The sequence below is a fragment of the Rissa tridactyla genome, chromosome 1 (genome assembly GCF_028500815.1).
Source record: "Rissa tridactyla isolate bRisTri1 chromosome 1, bRisTri1.patW.cur.20221130, whole genome shotgun sequence".
Classification (NCBI taxonomy): Eukaryota; Metazoa; Chordata; class Aves; order Charadriiformes; family Laridae; genus Rissa; species Rissa tridactyla.
In genome coordinates, this window is record NC_071466.1 from 6,728,122 (window position 1) to 6,734,177 (window position 6,056).

Here is a 6,056-nt window from a genome sequence, read left to right on the forward strand (position 1 = left end):
CCATAAGACACCTTCTCCCAGCTCGATTCCTCTAGGGCCATGCCGAGCCTTCCTCTGACCTTCTGTTCCCACAAGACACCAACTCAGTTCCTCGTTTCTCAACATCTGATAACATCAGGCCTGGTTTGGCTTGTTAAAATCCAGACAACTCTTAAGCCAAAGGAAAGTTATCTGAGTCACTCTGAGTTTCTCCTGAATAAATTCTAATAGACACATATCAGGCAGAAGGAGTTTAAGAGTGAATGAGGATGACATAAGATGGATTAGTAAGAAGTGTTGGAGGTTTGCCCCGTGATGTTTGAGTCCCTCCCTGAGATCTCATTTCCCTTCCTCTTCTTATGCAATCCCAGGAAAGGAGGTTTCTCATGCCCCAAACTGTTGGAAAAAGCCACAAAGCCACTTGGGTGCCTTGCAATCCCCAACTCTGATCTTCTCCCCAACGTGTCCTCCTCCCTGGGCATTCCTGCGGAGGAAGGCACCTTCCCTTTCTGCTGTGCAACGGATTGCTCATGAACTCTCTCCTTTGTGGTTGAGATAGAACAGATGTCTTAGGAAGTTGTCCAAGCTCGATTGCATTTGATGGGATTTCTCAGAAGGAAACACCCACAGCAGCAGCCAGCACAATTACTTCTGGAAGGGTTTAGTTAGAAGTTAGAAAAAGTTAGAAGCAAGAAATTAGAAAAAAAAGCTTCAATAATAGCAAACAACCAGCACCAGTTCCCACTGAAAGAGGTAGGTCTATCTGCCGGCTCTGGGAATGTTTCCTATCCTCGTGGGAGTCTTGTAGTAAGTCAGAACTAGAGATACTTTTTTAACTCCTATAACAAGCAAGACTTAAAAAAACCCGCATCTGAAGTTTTGCCCATGGCATTTGGGGGAGCTTGGCAGTCTTGGAAACACATTGCACTCTTCTGTACACAGCCTTGGTCAAAAATACAGGTTATTCTGTAGGTCCATCCTCACCCTTTGTCACTGGACCATGTCTGTGGATGGAAGTCCACTCATAAGTGATTGACTGCAGTCACTCACTTGATCTGTGTTGACTTGTATGGAGAACTCCATTCTTTGCTCACAGTGTTGGTAATATTTTTTCTTGATTGAGAGCCAGGAGGTAAAATACATGAAAAATATTTGGGAAAGGAGGCAGAACCCAGCTCCTCCTGGTGGAAGCACCATGGCTGTCGGCAAGGGTCAAGGTTCCTTTTGCTCATTCTCCCTGTCTGACCACATGAATTTTGCTCTCGTTGGTGCCTGGTGACCCAGCTTGAGCAAGAGGTGCAGAGGAAAGCCCATTCCTCACTATTTATCTCCGGTCTCTGCTGTGTCCTCACCCCAATTGCACCATAGCATGGTGTATTTGACACTGTTTTGACTAGTGGGATCTATGGTTTCCTGCTCCTTTGGGCCTGGGAGGCCTTCTTTTCTGCATTTTGACAAAAAATCAGCAGCAGGAAGGGAGGGTAACACCTTCTCCTTGCTACTTAGTAGCCTGGCTCACAGAATATCATGCAGGAGCACTGAGTCCTCTACGGGATCACCTAGGTCCCATCCAGTGAAGGAGAAAAGATGGGTCTCATTCAGGTCTACTGAATCACCCCTGGATTCATTCTCTCCGTGAACAGCGGAGGTGGCCTAGGGACTTATGGTAGTTTTGTCAACACACTGGGTCCAAGCATCTACTTTTCAGGTAGTGTGCAACCTAAGTAACCTGCCCAGGGGAAGTGGGGGGGTTTGTCCATCTGACCGTGTTAGGTGCTCCTGGCAAGTGGGTGGTTGTTTCCCAGGAAGCTGCTTACTGGACTGTTGGTTTCCTTTCTATATATGTTGAGTCTCTCATGGCAGATATTGACTTGCCTTTGACATCGGTCAATATTTAGCTCTTGAGTTAATAAATATTTAGATTCACTTGGATGAAATCAATGTGTCCTAAGCTCTTTCTGCTATCATTCACGGTTAAGCCCTAGGGCAACGGGTGGGAAAGCCCTGCCATGCTTTCAAGACCTGTTTCTGCAATGGTGTTTGTAGACTGAGTTCATCCTGTTCAGGAAAGGTCACATCCTCAGCTGTGTCGAATGCTATCTGGAGTCATCATGGTTCATAGGATCACACAGTGAAGGAAGTAAAGCACAGGGATTTTTATTTTATTTTTCTTCTCGGTTTTGTTTCAACAGCTTCACGTTGGCATCAGCAGATCAATCTGTAGATTGAAGAGCTGTTGGCATCTTTCTAATGCCATGTTGGGGTTTCCACTCAGTTCCGTGTCTTTGGATCCTCAAATCCTCAGAGGTCTCTTCATCTCTATTTCCCATATAAACAGGATAGAATCAGAATCCCTTTGAGAAGGTGGACATACTTGAAAATCAAAGCCAGACTGTGCAGTCTCTATGTACCCCAACAATCCATACTGAAAGAGTCTGTGTGGTGCATTCAGGGATCCAGCACCCTAATTGGACGCTTCAAGCTATGTTGGTCATCTCATCCTGAAAAAGATATTGAAGAACGGGATGAGGGCCAGACAATCAGAGACTTGAAAATCCTCTTGGATGACAGTCTGGAAAATACAGCTCATTTACACTGACAAGGTGAGAACTAACGAGGTAAGAACTGTATACTGTGCAAGCGGACTACAGGGGCAGCTCTCAGGATGCAAACCCAAAGAATAATTCAATTTGGGAAGGACTTCTGGAGGTCTTTAGTACAAAACTCCAAAGTTACGCCCAAATTTTATCCCAGAAAGCTCTTAAACACTCATTCAACATTTTACATTTGCTAAAGCTCCATTGATTTCACTTCTGCAGAGGATTATGAGTTTCACTAAACACCTGTGGCCTTTGTTAAACATACGGGTACAAGTAAGTTGCTGAAACAAGCCCTGCGGCGACATGTGTTGTGGAAAAAAGGAAACAATAGAAGATATTTAGCTATTTTTTAAATGCTGCTGCTGGAAAAAGCTGTTGACACTTTTCTTGCTCCCTAAGCAATACAACGTGTTTTCTTAGTCCCCTGCACATTTGCGTCCTGCAGTACTCCCAGTTCCTCCCAGTCTCCCCTGCCATTTTGGTCAGGAAAGGGCAACTTACAGTATTGCTGGTAGGGTCCTGAGGTACCAGCTGGTGGACCGATAGGCATTTGCTGACTGATCAATTGGCTGCTGCCTTGTAGGATGAGTAAGGAATTGCTTTTCCGTTAGCGGGACTGTTAATATAGACTAATTTGCCTTTAATTCTCCTTTCCCTGGTTGCTGATATTAGTGAAACTCGTAGAAACTTCATAACTCCACAGAGTGGCAAAGACCATTTTCTGAAAGTGAGGTGATACTGTCCAACAGGCTCAAAAGTGTTAATGGCTAGGCAAAAGACCACAAGGGCACAATTTTGTTCTTGAACCAGGCTAGAGGAGCAAAATAACTCCAGGCCCAAAACGAGGCAGCATTTTTTCCATTCTTCTGCTTTTCTCAGTCTAAAGTAAAATGGTGATGAAAGTTTATTCCTTCTTTTAATTTGAAAGATAAAATTCACCTATCCACTGAAGCCTTGGAAGCAAGTTTTTAGCCTAAAGCACAAGATCATTACTTAATGAAGTTCGCCTTTGAGCAGACAAATTTCAAAAGAAAACATTGACTTGGGGTGCTTTTGCGTGTCATTTGAGAAGGTTAAGCACCATATAGTGGGAAGTAAAGACAACGGGAGGCCAAATACTGGGAAAATCTTTCATCTGGTGGACTTGTCTGCCAAGGGAAGCAAGGGATGCCCTTGTTGCTGGTACTTTTAATGTTAGATTAGGACAAGAATGAAAACATCTATTGTCTAATATCTAGATCCCGTTTCTTATAATCTTAATGAAAGTACTCTGACTGCAGCGGGTACAGCACAGTCTTCTCCCTTATCTGTCTGCTAATCACTCTCTCCCTCCTCTGAAGCTACCTATAATTCCATTGCTATGGTAACCGAGCATGGTATGTATCGCAGACAAGATGACATATGCATCTTTTCCTGCTTTAATAGCTCCTCTGTTTAGGCTGCAGTCTTCCCCCGTTGCCGAGTTCCCCAAAGGACGGACGCACGCCGACTTCATGGGTTTTCATCTCCTTGCGGGCAGCTCATCCGCTGAACCGCTGGCGCCGTGAAGCCCGGTGGGTTGTCATTCAAACCAGCTTCTCACGGCCCATAAATTTGTGATGCGTTCCTCTTGGGGTTTGATTACACATATTTTTAACTGAGTGGCAAGAAAATATTTTGAGAGAAACAATGTTTATTGAGCTTAAAGTGTAATTACCCAATAGCTAAACATGCCTAGAGAAATGGCCGTTATTGCATTCCTGGCTTCGTCAGGCAGGTCAGTCATTAAAGTTTAACAGATGAAGCCAATATTTTATCTCAGCAAGTTTGCACCAGTGAACATTGATCCATTGGCTGTTTGTTCATGCTCCAAAATACATACCTATCAATACGCAGAAGCCTTGTGAACCCAAGGACGGGGTCATAATGAAACAAGCAGAGAGTTGTCAGCAACGCTTAGAAAATTTACATCCTCTTACAAAGAGCTAGCTGCAGAGAATGCTCCAGATTTAATGGTAAAGGCAGAAGCTGGTCTTCTCCATCCTCAGAGGTGTGGGGTGGCATTTGCTGCTAGCATAGCCTGTCTCCACCCTTGGAATCCCTCAGCAAAATGTAGACTTGATTTCTACTGCAAGAGATCACAGAATCACAGAATGGCAGGGGTTGGAGGGGACCTCTGGAGATCATCTAGTCCAACCCCCTGCCAGAGCAGGGGCACCCAGAGCAGGTGGCACAGGAACGCATTCAGGTGGGTTTTGAATGTCTCCAGAGACAGAGACTCCACACCTTCTCTGGGCAGCCTGTGCCAGGGCTCTACCACCCTCAAAGGAAAGAAGTTCCTTCTCATGTTCAGATGGAATTTCCTGCATTCCAGTTTATGTCCATTGCCCCTTGTCCTGTCACTGGGCACCACTGAAAGGAGTCTGGCACCATCCTCTTGACACCCACCCTTTAGATATTTATAAGAAAAGATAAAAGCACCAGATAAGATAGGAGCACCAGACTTCACTAAGACCATAGCTCGATTAGTAAGGGATGGTGCCTTCTGCAAAGAGCTTACACACAGCTTTAGATGGGAAGAAGACACAGAAAGAGAAAGGGATTCGCTGAAGTCCCTGACATCAACCTGACTTCACACCGACCTTTGGCCAGGGTGATCAGAAGAAGTCCATCAATAAGATGCTGGTTCCATAATGCCGTGCAGCAAACAAAGGTCCTCTCCTTTCTCCTTCTGGTGATTGAGTTTGGTGTGTTGCCTTCCTTTTATTCATGCTCTCACCATCAAGAAGTAAACATGAAGGCTGAAGGAGCGAGCCTTGCTTGGCCCTGCCTTGCCAAGCAGAAGCTGAATGAAGATACAGTTGCTCCACCTAAATGCATGGGGATGAAAAGAGCTAGTTAAGCTCAAAGCTGCCTCTGGAACATGAACAACTGGATATGATGGGGCAGAAACGTGTTGTAGCTGGAAATGTGATGTTTTCTGTCTCAAGTTGTGAGACAGAGCTAGCAAGGCATAGATATAATGGCATAGAAGGTTTTGCTAATTCTTTGAGGAATATCGTATTTCATACCTGTGGGCAGAACCGTATCTATTTGGTGTGTTTCATCTCTTTCCTTTACCTCCTTTTACTCTTACTATGCCCTCCTGCCTGCAGCAAAGCTCCCCAGGAGCTCCCTTCCCACCCAAATCCCAAACCTCGAGCCCCGTGACTTCCTCTGAAGCACACTGATGACTCAGAGCATGCCAGGGAGCTACGCAGCAAAGCAGTGGGCTCCACGGGATCGAAAAGCTACATTTTTCTTACGGAGGAATGAAGATGCCTGTGTTATCCTGAGATAAAGAGGTGAGGAAGATAAGGCAGCTCTGTTTTATAGGGAGGCACGTTTGCGGGAATTGGTGCTGTGCTTTGACATACAAACATCTGAAGAGCCTCTTTGCTGAGCTGGTGGGGCTTGTGCATATTATTCCTGCTAAGGTAAAAACACATTTGTGTGTGC

General features: G+C 45.2%; 1 long non-coding RNA gene across 1 annotated transcript; it reads left to right on the forward strand.

The window, feature by feature from the left end:
• The first annotated feature begins 2,083 nt into the window (after positions 1–2,083).
• LOC128918557 (uncharacterized) lies at positions 2,084–5,806 on the forward strand. The gene is made up of 3 exons (XR_008469623.1): positions 2,084–2,582; positions 4,005–4,132; positions 5,714–5,806. It is a non-coding gene; the product is annotated as an uncharacterized LOC128918557 (long non-coding RNA).
• Positions 5,807–6,056: the final 250 nt, after the last annotated feature.